Consider the following 17935-nt stretch of genomic DNA (forward strand, 5'->3'; position numbering starts at 1 on the left):
GGTTAGCCTGGTGATGGGTATTAAAGAGGGCACATTCTGCATGGAGCACTGGGTGGTATGAACAAACAATGAATCATGGAACACTACATCAAAAACTAATGATGTAATGTATGGTGATTAACATAACAATAAAAAATTAAAAGAGTCCTCATTCACGTAGAGTGTCTTCTCTGAGGTTGTCCCAAGGTGGGAGGGGCGGTGGAAAGAGCAGAGTCCCAGTTCGACTGCTAATTAACCATGAGACCCTGGGCAAATCACAACATAGCTTCCTGGACTTAAGCCTATTGATGGAGAATTGTTTGTATTCTGTGGTGTCCAGTTTGCAATCACTGACAAGAAAGACTCTGTGAACATGTAGCACCTGTCTGTACTGGAGGAGAAATCTCTTAGCAGCAAAAGACTCCAAAGTCACCTCTAGCAGAGTTAACCCAAGTTTTTGGTTTCTCTGTTGGGTCCTCAGAGCATTCCACCACAACAACTTAGGCCTATGAATGGACAGGTGAAAACTAATATCTGAAGAAGACTACATCATTTTGTGGGTTCCTTTACTTCGAAGTGGTCAAAATAGCCTAGAAAACTTAAGCAGAATTATTGATAGTTCTGTTTTGAGAAGTGTCACCAAAAGTGAGATTTCTGGGACTAAAAAAGAGCTTTCCAACACCAATTGATAGACTGTTGGGTATAATGTTATAATAACTGTTGCTAGAGTGGTCATTAAAATAACATAATTATGCTAAATAGTTTGTAAAAGAGAGAGAGAGAGAAAGAGAGAGAGAGATGGAACACACTTGTGACATGAACTAGTGGGTAATTGTGCTGAGATAATTTATGCCAATAACTCCTTGCAAGCCAAGTCAAATTAGTGTCTGCTAAGGGTCTTGCCCATAAGCTAATTTGACAGCTAGCTAAAAAAGAAGTGATAGGACAGAAGAGTGTCCAGACTAAATATAAGAGGGTGAGGGAACAAAATACAAAATGGCAATCAGCCATATTACATCCCTGTTTCACATGAGGTCTGGCTAAAGACAAATTTTGAAACTTTTAGAACCTGAATCTGGCCCTGTGGTTTTCTAGAACCAAATGTGGGCATTTTCTGCTGGTCACCTCAAGTTAATTCCTTTAAAATTATATGCATCAAAAACTAATGATGTATGGTGATGAACAAAACATAATAAAAAAAATTATATGCCTTAAAGGTACCACAAGGGCTGATGAGTTGAGTACGCCTGTGATAATTTATGTGGGCTGTTTTGCGCACAGCTTTAGTATATCAAGAATATTCTTCTGCTAAATTACTTTGTACAGAGGATATAATTTGTATTAAGAAAAGCACATAGATTCATTTGTGTGAAAAAATGCTTAGAAAAAACAGTATTTAAATAAAATACAGTCTAATATATAAGAATGCAGGTAATATATAAGAATGTTTTACACTTTATGTTATAACTGCCTTCTTCCCATAAAGACTTTAATTGTCAATAAAAGAACATATTAGATCTTAAATGATCTTCCTGTTTCACCCTCAAGTCAACCAAAGATCAATTTCCCAGTTTCTTCTCCATGAATTCAATAAATGAAAGGAAACTGCCCAGAGGTAGTACCCACCATCTGCATCTATAGCATTTACTCTTAGGATTTTTCATCTGCTTAGTAATCCACCCTCTTTATTGCTTCCCCTTCCTCCCCTAGAAAGCATTAACTCCTGGGCAGAGCTGTTCAGCTTCCTCATCTCAGTATGCTAGGAAAGCCATACTCCATTTCTTACTGATGTTGCGTCACTTACTCAGCTCAGCAGTGAGCTATCTTTTCTAGAAACCACCATTTCATTCAAGTAAAGTAAATGGTGAGGGCAAGTGACAAATACACCTTTTCCTTAAATAATATGATCTATACTGGCCTTCGCACTGAGTATCAACCACTCCTGGAATTCAGAAGCAATGCAGTGGCTAGAAAAACGGCACTTGCCTTTGGCCCTCTGTCTCCTCATTCCCGTACACTATAATCTTTCCTGTGTCCATCAAACAACCTGAAATCCTTTCCTTTTTTTTTTTTTTAAAGATTTTATTTATTTATTTGAGAGAGAGAGAATGAGAGCGAGTACATGAGAGGGGGGAGGGTCAGAGGGAGAAGCAGACTCCCTGCCAAGCAGGGAGCCCGATGCGGGACTCGATCCAGGGACTCCAGGATCATGACCTGAGCCGAAGGCAGTCGCTTAACCAACTGAGCCACCCAGGCGCCCCTGAAATCCTTTTCTTATAACCCCAAAGTGACTTCTGGCCTTTTGAAAGGTCAGATCCTAAAACCCTTATGCAAGAGAGAGTCCCCACTGACCAATGGATGGAATTGTGTGTCCAGGTGTTTAAATTGGATATACTGGCACTGATTAGAGGCAAAAAGTGTCCTGGAGATTGCTCTATTTTGTTTTTTTGCGCACCTATTCCTCAATTATATGGCCACTCTAGACTGAACCGAACACATAAAAGTCAGAAATAGAGCTCTACTTATTAAGGAGGGCACGTGTTGTGATGAGCACTGGGTGTTATACGCAACTAATGAATCATTGAACACTACATCAAAAACTAATGATGTACTATATGTTGGCTAACTGAACATAATAATAAAAAAAATAGAGCTCTAAATTCATTGAGTTTCTTGATCTAATTCTTTCCTGTAAACATAGGGCCTTAGGCTAGAGATTCACAAATTTAGCCCTGCATTAGAAGTGGTTGGGAGCTTTAAAATATCCCAATCCCAAGTTGCTTCTTTATCATTTATTATTATTTTTTTTTATTCTTATGTTAATCCCCATACATTACATCATTAGTTCTAGATGAAGTGTTCCATGATTCATTGTTCGTGCACAACACCCAGTGCTCCATGCAGAACGTGCCCTCCTCAATACCCACCACCAGGCCAACCCATCATTTATTATTTTTTAATGAATCAAAACAAAGTGTTTTTAGCATATATAAATATGCATATATATATAATGTCAATATTTTGAAAATGATTCAAAATGTCTATGTCTATTTTACATTAACTGCATTTTTTTTCATTTTACCTTTTGGCTTTCTGATCTTTTCACCGATTTCTCCCATCTCCCCACCCCACCTCTGGCAACCACCAATCTGTTCTCTGTATCTATGAGTCCCTTTTGTTTTTGTTTTTGTTTTGTTTTAGATTCCAAATATAAGAGAGATCATACAGTATTTGTCTTTGTCTGACTTATTTCACATAGCACAATGCCCTTGAGGTCCATCCATGATGTCACACGGCAAGATTTCATTCCTGTGTACAGTTGTGTAAAATTTCTATATCCATTCATCCATTGACAGACCCTTGGTTTGTTTCTAGAACTTGGCTATTGTAAATAATGCCACAAGAAACATGAGGGTGTATATATCTTTTTAAATTGGTGTTTTCCTTTTCTTCAGGTACATACCCAGAAGTAGATGGATCATATGGTACTTCTATTTTAAATTTTTTGAGGACACTCCATACTGTTTTCCAACATGGCTACACCATTTACATTCCCACAACAATGCACAAGAGTTCCTTTTCCTCCACATCCTTGCCAACTCTTGTTATTTCTTGTCTTTTGGTAATAGCCATTCTAACAGCAGTGAGGTGGTATCACATTGTGGTTTTGCTTTGCATTTTTCTTATGATTAATGTTGAGCATCTTTTCATGTAGCTGTTGGCTATCTGTATGTCTTCTTTGGGAAAATGTCTATTGAGAGCTTGTGCCCATTTTTAATTGAATTATTTGTTTGGCTATTGAGTTGTATGAGTTCTTTATATATTTTAGTTATTAGCCCCTCATCAAATATACAGTTTGTAAATATTTTCTCCCATTCAGTAGGTTGCCTTTTCATTTTGCTATGGTCTCCTTTGCTGTGCAGATTTTCCATCTCCCACTCACTCATTTTTGCTTCTGTTGCTTTTACTTTGGTTTCAAATTCAAAAAATCATCTCCAAGACTGATACTGAGTTGCTGACTGCCTATGAAGAGTTTTATCGTTCAGGTCTTTAGTTCAAGTCTTTAACCCATTTTTTTTTTATTAGCTTCAGAGGTAGACTTTAGTGATTCATCAGTTACATATAACCCCCAGCACTCATTACATCATTAATACCCATCATTATTGCCCATCGCCCAATTATCCCTTCCCCCCACCAACCTCCCCTCCAGCCACCCTCAGTTTGTTTCCTAGAGTTCAGTGTCTCTTATGCTTTGTCTCCCTCTCAATTTTCATCTTATTTTATTTTTCCTTCTCTTCCCCTATGTTCATCTGTTTTGTTTCTTAAATTCTATATATGAGTGAAATCATATGGTACTTATCTTTCTCTGACTGACTTATTTCACTTAGCATAATACCCTCTAGTTTCATCCATGTTGTTGCAAATGGCAAGATTTCATCCTTTTTAATGGCTGAGTAATATCTCATTGTGTGTGTGTGTGTGTGTGTAGATATAGATATAGATATAGATGATATAGATATAGATATGTATATACACACCACATCTTCTTTATCCATTCATCTGTCAATGAACATCTGGGCTCTTTCCATATTTTGGCTATTGTGGATATTGCTGCTATAAACTTTGGGGTGCATGTGCCCCTTTGAATCACTGTATTTGTATCCTTTGGACAAATACCTAGTAGTGCAATTGCTGGGTTGTAGGGTAGCTCTATTTTTAACTTTTTGAGGAACCTCTATCCTGTTTTCCAGAGTGGCTGCACCAGTTTGCATTCCCACCAACAGTGTAAGAGGGTTCCCCTTTCTCCACATCCTTGCCAACATCTGTGGTTTCCTGTCTAGTTCATTTTAGCCATTCTGACCCATGTGAGATGATATCTCATTGGGATTTTGATTTGTATTTCTCTGATGCTGAGTGATGTTGAGCATTTTTTTTGTGTGTCTGTTGGCCGTTTCTATGTCTTCTTTGGAGAAATGTCTGTTCATGTCTTCTGCCCATTCCTTTACTGGATTTTTGTTTTTTGAGTGTTGAGTTTGATAAGTTCTTTATAGATGTTAGATACTAGCCCTGTATCTGATAAGACATTTGCAAATATCTTCTTCCATTCTGTAGGTTGCCTTTTGGTTTTGTCGACTGTTTCCTTTGCTGTGCAAAAGCTTTTTATCTTGATGAAGTCCCAATAGTTCATTTTTGCCTTTGTTTCCTTTGGCTTTGGAGATGCATCTAGCAAGAACTTGCTGCAGCCAAGGTCACAGAGGTTGCTGCCTGTGTTTTCCTCTAGGATTTTGATGGGTTCCTGTCTCACATTGAGGTCTTTCATCCATTTTGAGTTTATTTTTGTGTATAAGAAAGTGGTCCAGTTTCATTCTTCTGCATGTGGCTGTCCAGTTTTTCCAACACCATTTGTTGAAGAGACTGCCTTTTTTCCCCCATTGGATATTCTTTCCTGATTTGTCAAAGATTAGTTGACCATAGAGTTGAGGCTCCACTTTGGGGTTCTCTATGCTGTTCCATTGATCTATGTGTCTGTTTTTGGGCCAGTACCATACTGTCTTGATGATTACAGCTTGAAGTCAGGAATTGTGATGCCTCCAGCTTTGGTTTTCTTCTTCAACATTCCTTTGGCTATTCAGGGTCTTTTCTGGTTCCATACAAATTTGAGGATTGTTTGTTCCAGCTCTATGAAATATGCTGATGGTATTTTGATAGGGATTGCTTTGAATGTGTAGATTGCTTTGGTCTTTAATCCAGTCTGAGTTCATTTCTGTGTATGGTGTAAGATATTGATCGAGTTTCATTTTTTTTGCATATGGCTGTTCAGTTTCCCCAATACCATTTATTAAAAGAGACTGTCCTTTCCCCATTGTATATTCTTGGCTCCTTTGTCATAAATTAATTGACCATATATGCATGGGTTTATTTCTGAAATCTCTTTTCACTTCCATTGATTTATATGTCTACTTTTATGCCAATACCATAGTATTTTAACTACTATAGCTTTGTAATTTAGTTTGAAATCAGGGAGCATGATAGCACCAACTTTGTTCTGTCTCGAGATTGCTGTGATATTGGATATCTTTTTGTGGTACCATACAAATTTTAGAATTATTTATTTATACTAGTTCTGTGTAAAATGCCATTGGAAATCCAATAGGGATTTCACTGAATCTGTATATTGCTTTGGGTAGTATGGACATTTTAACAATATTGATTCTTCTAACCCATGAACATGGAATATCTTTCCATTTGTGTCTTCTTTACTTTCTTTCATTAATGTCTCATAGTTTGCTATATATAGGTTTTTCACCTCACTGGTTACATTTACTTCTGGGTATTTTATTCTTTTTGATGCATAGTAAATGGAATTGTTTTCTTCCCTGATAGTTTGTTATTAGTGTATAGAAACACAACAGACTTTTGTACATTAATTTTATATCCTGTAACTTTACTGAATTTATTAGTTCTAAGAGTTTTTTGATGGAATCTTTGGGCTTTTCTATAAATAATAGCATGTCATCTGCAAATAGTGACAGTTTTACTTCTTTCTTTCTAACTTGGATGCCTTTTATTTCTTTTTCTTGACCAATTGCTCTGGCTGGGACTTCCAAATACTTTCAACATTGAATAGAAGTGGCAAGAATGGACATCCTTTTCTTGTTCCAGATCAGATCTTTGAGTAAAAGCTTTCAGCTTTTAACTATTGGGTATGATGTTAGCTGTAGGCTTGCCGTATATGATCTTAAATACATCAAGGTACATTTCCTCTATACCCACTTTGTTGACAATTTTTATCATAGATGGATATTGAATTTTGTCAAATGCTTTTTCTGCATCTATTGAGATAAATCATGATTTTTATCTTTCATTTTGTTAATGTGGTGTATCATGTTGACTGCTTTGTGAATGTTGGAACATCTTTGCATCCCTGAAATAAATCCCACTTGATCATGGTGTATTATCCTTTTAATGTATTGTTGAATTTGGCTTGTTAATATTTTGTTGAGGATTTTTGCATCTATATTTATCAGGAATATTTTCTTTTCTTGTGGCATCCTTGTCTGGTTTTGGTAGGAGGGTAACGCTGGCCTCATAAAATGAGTTTGGAAGAGTTCCCTCCTCTTCTAATTTTTGGAAGAGTTTGAGAAAGATTGGTACTATTTTTTTTTTTTGAATGTTTGATAGAACTCACCAGTGAAGCCATCTGATCCTGGGCTTTTGTTTGTTGGGAGGTACTTAATTACTAATTCCTTAGTAGTAATTTTTCTGTTCAGATTTTATATTTCATTATAATTCAGACTTGGTAGGTAGGTCGTATGTTTCTAGGAATTTATCCATTTCTTCTAGGTTGTCCAATTTGTTGCCTTCAGTTGTTCATAGTAGTCTCTTATGATCCTTTGTAGTTCTATAGTGTCAGATGGAATGTTTCCTCTTTCATTTCTGGTTTTATTTATTTGAATTTCCTCTCCCTCTCCCTCTCTTGGTGGCTTCCATACCATTTAAATCAGTTTAAAAACCATTAATGCCTGGAGGTAAGCCCAGGCAGTTTTTAAAGCTCAGCAGGTGATTCTAGTGGCTACCAAGTTTGAAAGATTGGTCTGGGGCTATAGTTCTCAGTTGTGGTTGCATATTGGAATCGCCCAGAGATCATTTAAAAATTCTGACTCACAGGAGAACCTGAAACCAATCAAGTCATAATCTCTGGGAGTGAGTTGGGAATCAGCGGTTTTTGAAGCTCCCAGATGATTCTAATGAGCACAAATTTGAGAACCACTTCCCTAGGCAAATCCCTTCATGAAAAATATAGAGAAAACCTCATGGTGATGCTCCTCAATTGCTAACTTTAGGAAAATACCTTTCCTACCTATTGGCAAATGTCCATTCTTATAAAATCCACTGAACTTAAATCTTCCCTAATAATTCTTTTTTTAAGCCTTATTGAGGAGTAATTGATAAATATAATTGTATATATTTAAGGCACACAACATGATGATTTGATATACATATACATTGCCAAATTATTACTAAGATCAAGATAATTAACACATCCATCACCTCACATAGTTAACATAGTTAGCTCTTTTGTGTGGTGAGAGTGATTAAGATCTATTCCCAGTAAATTTTAAGTATACAATATCTTATTAACTACAGTCACTGTGCTGTGCGTAAGATTCTCAGAACTTGTTCTTATAACTGAAAATTTGTACACTTCAGCCTACATCACCCCATTTCCTCCTTACCCCAGGTAACCACTGTTCTACTCTCTATTTCTCTATGAAATTGGCTTTTTTTTTTTTTTTTTAAGATTCCACATATAAGTAATACCATATGGTATTTGTTGTCTTTTTCTATCTGGCTTATTTTACTTAGCATAATGCACTCCAGATTCATTCGTGTTGACACAGATGGCAGGATATTCTTTTCTATGGCTGAATAATATTCCATCACATACATATACCACATTTTATTTATCCATTCACCTGTCGATGAACACTTAGGTTGTTTCCATATCTTAGTTATTGTGAATAATGTTGCAATAAACATGAAAGTGCAGATATCTCTTTAAGATACTGATTTCAGTTCCTTCAGATACATAACCAGGAGTGGGATTGTTGGATAATATGTAGTTCAATTTTTAGGAACTAAAATTTTTAGGAACTTTGAGGAACTACCATACTGTTTTCCATAACAGCTCTACCAATTTACATTTCCACCAACAGATATAAGGATTTCCTATTTTCCACATCCTTGCCATCACTTGCTATCTCTTATCTTTTCAATAATAGATATCCTAACAGGTGTGAAATGATATCTTATTGTGGTTTGATTCCCATCTCTCTGATAATGAGTGATGTTGAGCACCTTTTCATACATCTATTGGCCATTTGTTTGTCTTCTTTGGAAAAATATCTATTCAGGTCCTTTGCCCATTTTAAAATTGGATTATTTGCTTTTTTGCTATCAAGCTGTATGATTCTTATTTAACATCATCCACTCTCACTTTCTGGGGTAGATAACCCCTCATCCAGGTTGCTCAGCTTCTCTCTATGGCTCTGAAATTCCTCCAATCTTTCTTGGATTATTTCTTGGCAAACATGCAGAGACAACACAAACAGATACACACATAACTTAGAATGTTACACTCTGATGAAGACACTTGTTTTTTGTCCACCTTGAAAGCATGAGGTGAATATCTGAGATCAATGGACAGGAAGGATACATGCCTAATATATATATCCTTACATGGACAGGATGTGGAGAAGGGAGGGAAAGGGAATAATTGTGAAGGGGGCTTCCACTAGATATGTAATATTTTATTTTTAAAAATCTGAAGCAAAATTTAATGAAATGCTAGCATTTGTTAAATCTGAATGGTGGGTTCATGAGGGTTTATTCACATTTTTGTGTTTAAAATATTTTATTAAAATTTAGGGATCATCATCATAATGTTTTTAAAAAGGTGTTACAGCATTATACACAGAAAATATTATCTACACACTAGTTATTAGACAAAAGAGGCAAATTTGCTATTTCAATCAACAGGCTTGACATTTGTTTTTAATGAGGAAAGTGGTTCTAGATCTGCACTGTCCACATGTGGCTATTTAAATCAAAACTAAAATAAAATTTGAAATTCAATTCTTCAGATACACTAGTCACATTTCAAGTGCTGAATAATCACATGTGGCTAGTGGCTTCAGTACTAGACAGCACAGTACAGATTATAGAACATTTCCTTCATTGCAGAAAGTTCTATTAGACAGTTCTGGTCTAGATAATAATATATAATTATATGGCAAAATGCAAATGACTTTTCTGCAATGAACCTCCATCCTTCTTCCCTTCATATTTGAATAAACTAAAGCAATCTATGATTTAGGATGGACCTGCAAATGTGTGATGCAAATAAATAAGTGGTAAATCTATTGTTTTTAATCTTCCTAGAAAACAGTTACTAAGTTCAAAAATTACTCTACCCATATATCCAGAACTGTACTTTTATATGGCTTTTGTGTATAAGTTTATGTCTAATGGCTAGTAGGCAAAAAATTGACAACTGACAAATATTAATCAATGTCTAATATTAATTAATAGAAGGGACCAACTGATATTCCAAGTGAAGTAATAAGTCAGGAAAAATGTCTGCCCAGAGAGTCAGGACAGTATAATTTCAAGTTTTTCAAATTACAAAGCAAAACAGGTTTGTTTTAGCAGGTAAAATAATACTAAAAACTGTAAAGAAAAAACCTAATCATCATGCTCCCCTCAACTCTACACTTATGACCCCTTGTAACAGCATGGAAGTGCTTATCTATACCTTCCTCTTTACTCATGCAAACATATCAAAGCAACAATATACATATAGAGGATGTTTTTGTTTTTACCAAAGGGAGCCATATTATACATTTTACTTCGTAATTTTTTTTTCACTTAGCAATATGTCACAGACATCCTTATATGTCTGCAGATATTTGTATAAACTCATTTTTCCTCAATCTCTTTTTGCATATACACAGATGCGTATACACATATATTCATACATGTATATATGTATACATATATACATATGTATGTGGGTGCACATATATAATTTTGCAAAATGGGCTATCATTCATGCTGGGCAGGCAGCTAGTAGTATTTTCTTGCTTTTTCCTTGTTAACTTGTTTCTGTGCACCACCCCCACCCCCACCTCTCCCAGACTTTTTCTCCCCATATCCACCTCAATCCCAGATAATTCATGTTAACAGAACCTGGTATTCGTCCACATTTTTTCCACACTTATAAAACACATTAAAAAACTTTTATACATTCTTTTATTGTTTTTTTGTCATTGTCATTTTGTTTCTAGTTTGGGCCCACTATAAATTCACCCAAACAAATATTCTTATACCTTCATTTTTCAATAGTTGTGTTTTTATTTCTTTGGGGAGTGTCTCAGAAGAATGGGTATGTGTATTTTTGGTTTTGGAAAGCAGTCTGGAGAAATATATTAAAACTATCTCCTGTTTCTGCCAGCAATGTGTAAGTACCCCTTTCTCACACATATTCAACAGCAAAGGATGTTTCTCCTTAAAGTTTTGCCCACCTGATGGATGTAAAGTGATATCTCATTACCATTGTGCTTAATCTGACAACTAAGATATTTAATACCTTCTCATTTATTAGTCTCTCAGGTTTACTTTTTTTCTGTATGTGCTTATACATTTCTTTTTCCTACTTTTTTCTGGAGTTTTGTCCTTTTTTTTGTCAGTTTACAAAATCTCTATAGATATTGCCTAATTCTTTCATTTTCATTGCTTTTTGGGTTTTTTTTACAAATCTATTGTCATTTGATTTGGCTAATATCTTTTGTTATTCAAGATTCTATTTTGGGGGGTGCCTGGGTGGCTCAGTCCTTAAGCATCTGCCTTCGGCTCAGGTCATGATCCCAGGGTCCTGGGATCCAGCCCTGCATCACATTGGGCTCCCTGCTCAGCAGGAAGCCTGCTTCTCCCTCTCCCACTCCCCCTGCTTATGTTTCCTCTCTCGCTGTCTCCCTGTCAAATAAATAAAAATAAAATCTAAAAAGAAAAAAAGATTTTGTTTTTGTATACAAACAGGCCTCTATTTTCTGATACAGATCCTGTCATGATTAAGGTCTTCTCCATCCTCAGATTATATAGTTTGAGATTTTCTTAAAATTTGTCTTACATGCATCTTTAATCTCCCTAGAATTTGTTTTCATGCATAATGAGAGCCGGGATTCAACTCTGTTTTCTTCCAGAGGGATAGTAGGTTTTGCCAGCACCGTTTATTAAACAACCCATTATTTTCACCACTGAATTGATTCCTGCTTTTCTTATATTAAATTCTCATATACCCTAAGATCTAGTTCTTGATAGTCTATTTTGTTCCACTAACATGTCTGTTCCCATGCCAATGCCATATAAATCTAACTACAGTGATTTTATAGTGGGTTCTTGCTTCTAAAGCCAACCTCCATTCTTCTTTTTCATACTTTTCTTGGCTCTTGGATATTTTTTATTCTATATAAATTTCATGCCCATTTTATCCTAAATAAAACAAGGTAAATATACAATCAAACAAAAACCACTATAGAGATCCTAAATACATGCTAATTTGGAAAAAATTTTTTTGATGAAACTAAGTTATGCCATTAAGAATATGTTCTTTCCATTTGCTTAGATCTTGATTTAGACTTTTTTCATAGATCCTGTACTTACTTATTTTTCATAAAGTCCTGTTTCTGCAGTCAAATTAATTGTCATACCAGGAAATAAGCTTGACAAAGCAGTCACTGAGGGCATTACAAGTCCCCGCATCAAAGGTGCAAGAGTGGATGTCACTGTAAAAGTCACAGGAGATAACCCGGTCCCATTGTAGCCTAGGATGCCCTTAGGGGTCCTTCTGATGCCTGGTTCACCACCTTCTTGATGTCATATTTGACAGCTTTTTCTAGATGGTAGGTCAGATCCTTAACCAACACATTGGAGGTGGGGACATGAAAGGCCATGCCATAGCTTCCCATTCAGCTCAGGGATGACCTTGTCCACAGCCTTGGCAGCACCAGGAGAAACAGGAATGATATTCTAGGTAGCCCCTCAGCCATTATGCCACAGCTTCCCAGAGGAGGCATCTGCAGTATTCTGGGTGGCAGTGATGGCATGGACTGTGCTCATGAGTCCATCCACAATGCCAAAGTTGTCAAGGATGACCTTGGTCGGGGCAGGGCAAGGGGGTTGGAAACTTTTGGCAGTTCAGGAGGCATTGATGACAATCTTAAGGGAGTTGTCATACTTACGGTTCATGCTCATCATAAACTTGGGGGCATTAACAGAAGGGGCAGAAATGATTACCTTTCTGGCTCTGCCCTTCATGTTAGCCCCAGCCTTTTCCTAAGTAATGAAGACAACAGTAGACTCAACAACATATTCAGCACTGGGATCTCACCCCTGGAAGATGGACATAGGCTTTTCCTTGATAAGCTTCCCATTCTCAGCCTTAACTGTGCTTTTGAGCTTGTCATGGGTGGAATTATACTGGAACTTGTAGACCATGCAGTTGAGATCAACAAAAGGGTCATTGTTAGCAACAATATCCATTCTGCCAGAATTAAAAGCAGCCTTGGTAACCAGGTACCCAATGACAGTCAAATCCATTCACTCCAACCTTCACCATCATATCTCAAGGATGATGCAAGTGTCTATCCAACAGGGAGGAGCAGAGAGCCTTGATTTCTTTTACTAGCATTTTATTTAGAAATTTTTATTTATTGAGTAAATGAGAATGATGTGCTATTTTTTGTATATTTAATGTCTAGTTTTAATATTAATTTTATGTTGAATTCATAAAATGAATTGTAGAGCTTCCGTATCCCACCTTACCCTACATCCCCATGGTATAGAATTTTGCTAATCCAAAGAATGCTTCATGGGCTAGCAGCATGGACATCAATTGGACGTCAAGCTCATTTCCTGGAACTTGTTAGAAATGCAAAATCTCAGGCCATAACCCAGGCCTATGGAATTAGGATATGCATCATAAACAAGATCCCCAGGTGAATTGTATGCATAGTAAGATTGGAGATTTGATCTAGAATAGCTTAAGCAGGAATGGAATTCTCTTTTCTTTAAAGTGTCATATAGAACTCAGATATGAAGCCAACCAGTCATGTTAACTTTTTATACTTAATTTGATCTACGCTAATTGGTATATTTAAGGTTTCTACTTCTTGAGTAAATTTTGGCATTTTATATTTTGTTAATAAATCATCTGTATCCCCTGAGCTTTACAACTTTGCTGCATAGAGTTGCATTCTTATATTACTTTATTACTATTTAATATCTTCCATCAAGTGATAATGGCTCATTCTCTTCTCATCTTATATATTTTTGCTTTGTCTTATTTCTTTTTATCAAGATTACAAAAGCTGTATCTATTTTCTTGTTCTTTTCAGAGAACTAGCTTTTGGATTCAATTAGTAATAATCCTTTAGTTAAAACCTGGCAGGGGAAGAGGGTCCTACAATGTGAACCATTACTGTGGATGAATTCAGCTTTGCTATTAGCATCAAAACCATGTCCACATGCAAATCTGAATTTCCAGGGACTAAAGCATCATGAGAATACAGGATTAATACCTATCTTCAACTGATGAATCGCAGTCTGAATAGGAACATACCTCCACCTTGAAATTGCCTTTCCGCATACCTAATCATATTCTAAATGTCATATATGGTCTCACTGGTATAGTTCACTAAATAACGTTTTGAGCATTTGTATTTTGCTTTACAGTTTATAATGCCTTTCATACCCTTTATCTCATTTGAAATTTATGTTTAAAAGGTTCTAATAGATAATCTTGACTAAGGGGAATACAATCCCTTAGTCCCTTACAATTTTCATATACTGAGATCAGCTGGGGCCCTCAAAATGCTCTGTTTCTCTAAAGGGCCAAACAGGGGCCACAGAAGAGTTTGTATTGTGGTGAGAGCTAAGAAAGCAAGTATTCCCTCAGATAAAGGAAGAGGCATTAGTTGAAATTTTAACCATGAATAGATAAAAGAAAATGGCAAATTTCAGACAATCATCTTAAACCAGACAATTATGTGAAATGCATTAGCTTTCTTTCAATTAAGGAGTCAAGGTTTTGTTTGCCCTTTTAAAACTGTATGAAAAACTATTACTTATGCACTCTCATTTCTTACCTTTGCAAATATTCTAATCAGATAAGGATTTCAGCAGCTAGATGACTGTAAGCTTTTGCACTCAAATTGGCCCAAGTTTAGTACAATAGCTGCAAAGTATAAAGTGTAGTTTCTTGAATTTGGGATTTTTAGTTCACTGATAGACCAATCTTATGTTGATCATTATGGAGGACTTATTACAAAGATACTGCTGAAGCCCTTCGCAAAATTTTTAATCTTGTACTGCTGACCAGAGATCTAAGATCTATAATAATCTTTTTATAAGAATTCACATAGGCAAATACTTGAACAGTCTTTCTGTGTACTGTATTTAGGTGTCCTTTAAGTACCTACAGTAGAAACCATTTTAACCTCCTATTCCTGGCAGTACTATGCTTAGGACATTTTTAACTTCCAATAAGTAGTGCTGAGTATTGAAAAAGAGAAAATAATCCTCCATCATTCCTACCTCGGAGAAAAATTGATCAATTCACCTGCTTGATAATATTTTTCCCCTCTAAGCAAAATGTTCCCTTCCTAAATTCTAGGGTAGAAAGTGAATAAGAGAGATGAAATGGTGTAAGTAATGACCCGATGTCCATTGCATTTTAATGCTGGAAATAAAATACTGAAGGACGGACCTTTTGACATTGAAATCTTACTCGGGGAGAAGAATGTTCATTATGAACCAAATGAAAAAAGTAAAATAATCCATTTTTTAAAAAAAGATTTTGAATTATTTATACCTTCTGAATTCCTTTGAATTTTTTCTTCTGGGAGGAGTGTAAACTTAAATCCAAAATATCCTGTAATATTAGTTCATTTCTCCTCTGACCTAAAGTCCTAGAAAAATAAGATACACAGACATTACATGATTGTTCAATTTTTAAAGATGTTGTACAAAGTATCCGGAAATCTTTTCTTTCAAACAATGCCTCTCAGAAATTCAACCCCCTCCCCCCACCCTCCACCCCATTCAGCACTCAATTCCATGGCTAAGGAGTTGCCAGGTCCCCAGCCCCCCTCAGTCTAGTGGTGGGGAGACAGACCAGGAGAGTGAACTTCAAAATAGAGGAAAACATAGATATCTAAATGGATATGCCCTGATTTTCGGGAAACTTGCTAGGAAAGTGAATGTAATTCAAGTGCAGAATACCACACCTAAAGAATCTTGAAGCAGGGCACCTGGGTGGCTGTTGGCTTAGTGTCTGCCTCTTAATTTCAGTTCAGGTCATAATCTCAGGGTCCTGAGATAGAGCCCCACACTGAGCTCCACAATCAGCAGGGAGTCTGCTTGAGATTCTCTTTCCCTCTCTCTCTGCCCCTCCCCACAGTGCTCATGCTCTCTCTCTCTCTCAAATAAATCTTAAAAAAAAAAAAAATCTTGAAGGTCAGGCTGAGGACAAACCAGATAAAACAAAAGAAAGGAAGGGGAACAAGGCAGAGGGGACAGTGTGGGAAGAGACTGAGAGAAAACAAGAAGGCAGGTAACATCCAAGTTCTGTGTTACTGGAGCAAAGGCTTTACTGATGGGATGCAGGTAAGGGCCCCATAGAGTTTCCATGTTTTGAAGTCATCTTTTGACCTACATTAATGCATTAATTCCTAAAGAAATCCTGAGGCAGTGTCTTTTTCATATAAGGGAAAGAGGTACAAAGAGATTAAGTGATTTATGTCAGATCACGTCTAGGAAATGACAGAGCCAGGATTAGAACCCAAGAACCAAGCCCATACTCTTTACCTCTACACCCCTTGGCAACCCATATGGAGGATGAGTTTTAAGGGGAGAAGATTAGAGGAAAGAAAAAAGACCTTGCTGCAATAGACCAGGCAAGAATTGACAAGGCCTCAATTAATGCATATGCATATATGTATTATATACATTTATGTATACAGACACACACAGGTATATACACACAAATACATATACAGGATTGTGATCAGGACTATACATGCTGCACTCAGAGTCCTTGGGTTAAACTAAAATTTTGGTTCCACCAACTTACCAGCTATATGATTACGGACAAGGCACTCCCATGGGTCTCAATTTCTCTACCTGTAAACTAAGAATAGCAACATTACCCAGCTGACAGGATTTTTTGAGGATTGAATGAGATCGTACACATAAGTACACTTAGTCTATGGACTAGGAGTTGGTGCTCAAAGTTTGCCCCTATTAGAATGTTACAAATTGCAGAGACAGTAATGGACCTGTTTTATTAAGTAGGTACAATTAGCAGGGTTTGGGGATTTAGAACCAGGGGAAGGGGTAATGGAAAAGGAGGCAGAGGAGACTAGAGGTTCTTACTGCCAGGTAGATTACTGGGTAGATGGGAAGGTCACCAACTGCAATGAAGAAGATGGCTTATGGGAAACAGAGATGACTTCCTTTCCTTTTGGACAGTTTAAGGTGTTAATGGAACATCTGTGTACAGATGCCCAGTTTAAGTGGCTGAACATGACTGTGAAGTTCAGGGAAGTAATCTAGGGGAATCATTAGCAATAGGTGATAATGCAAGTGTATGAGAACAGTGGGCCAGGAATATCACTCTGAAAAATATGCACATTTATTTTGGGTCAATATACAAAAGGCAGTATTTATTTATTTATTTATTTATTTATAAATTTTATTTATTTATTTGACAGAGAGAGACACAGCGAGAGAGGGAACACAAGCAGGGGGAATGGGAGAGGGAGAAGCAGGCTTCCTGTGGAGCAGGGAGCCCGATGCAGGGCTTGATCCCGAGCTGAAGGCAGACGCTTAACGACTCATGACCCGAGCTGAAGGCAGACGCTTAACGACTGAGCCACCCAGGCGCCCCAAGGCAGTATTTAAATGACATGAAAATACAGAAAATGCCATTTCAGCACAATGAGAATGAAGAGTGACTTCTGACGAATAGTACATTCCCACTGTTCAGAATACAGGGCACTAATAGCACATTCTGATCCTAAACCATATATATCAAATAAGGACAAATGCCCTCTGCACACTTAGATTGAGTCAAACAGATTTTATGAAGATATGCTCAGAAAGACAAAAGTAAATGTGACATTAAGAAACAATGCTAGGAGAGGCAGATGAGTGATGGAGGACCAGAAGTAAACATCAGTTGGCAGTCCTGCCCTGGCTCTGGGCTAATGCCCACCAGGGAGGGGGCGGTCTTGTGCATCTGCATGCATCCCCCCATTCCATCTAGCCCTGACTCTGTAAACTCCTGGGCTGGGGAAGGTGGAACTCAGAGACATGCAGGCTGGAGATCTTCCTGTCT

The 17935-nt window shown here is 36.9% G+C and overlaps 1 pseudogene; it reads right to left on the minus strand.

Annotated features, from left to right (window-relative positions):
- Nucleotides 1–12046: 12046 nt before the first annotated feature.
- Nucleotides 12047–13156, minus strand: LOC102734027 (glyceraldehyde-3-phosphate dehydrogenase pseudogene; annotated as a pseudogene).
- Between the last annotated feature and the right edge of the window lie 4779 nt (nucleotides 13157–17935).

The sequence above is a fragment of the Leptonychotes weddellii genome, chromosome 16, assembly GCF_054177405.1.
Source record: "Leptonychotes weddellii isolate Sample4059 chromosome 16, ASM5417740v2, whole genome shotgun sequence".
NCBI classification, from domain to species: Eukaryota; Metazoa; Chordata; class Mammalia; order Carnivora; family Phocidae; genus Leptonychotes; species Leptonychotes weddellii.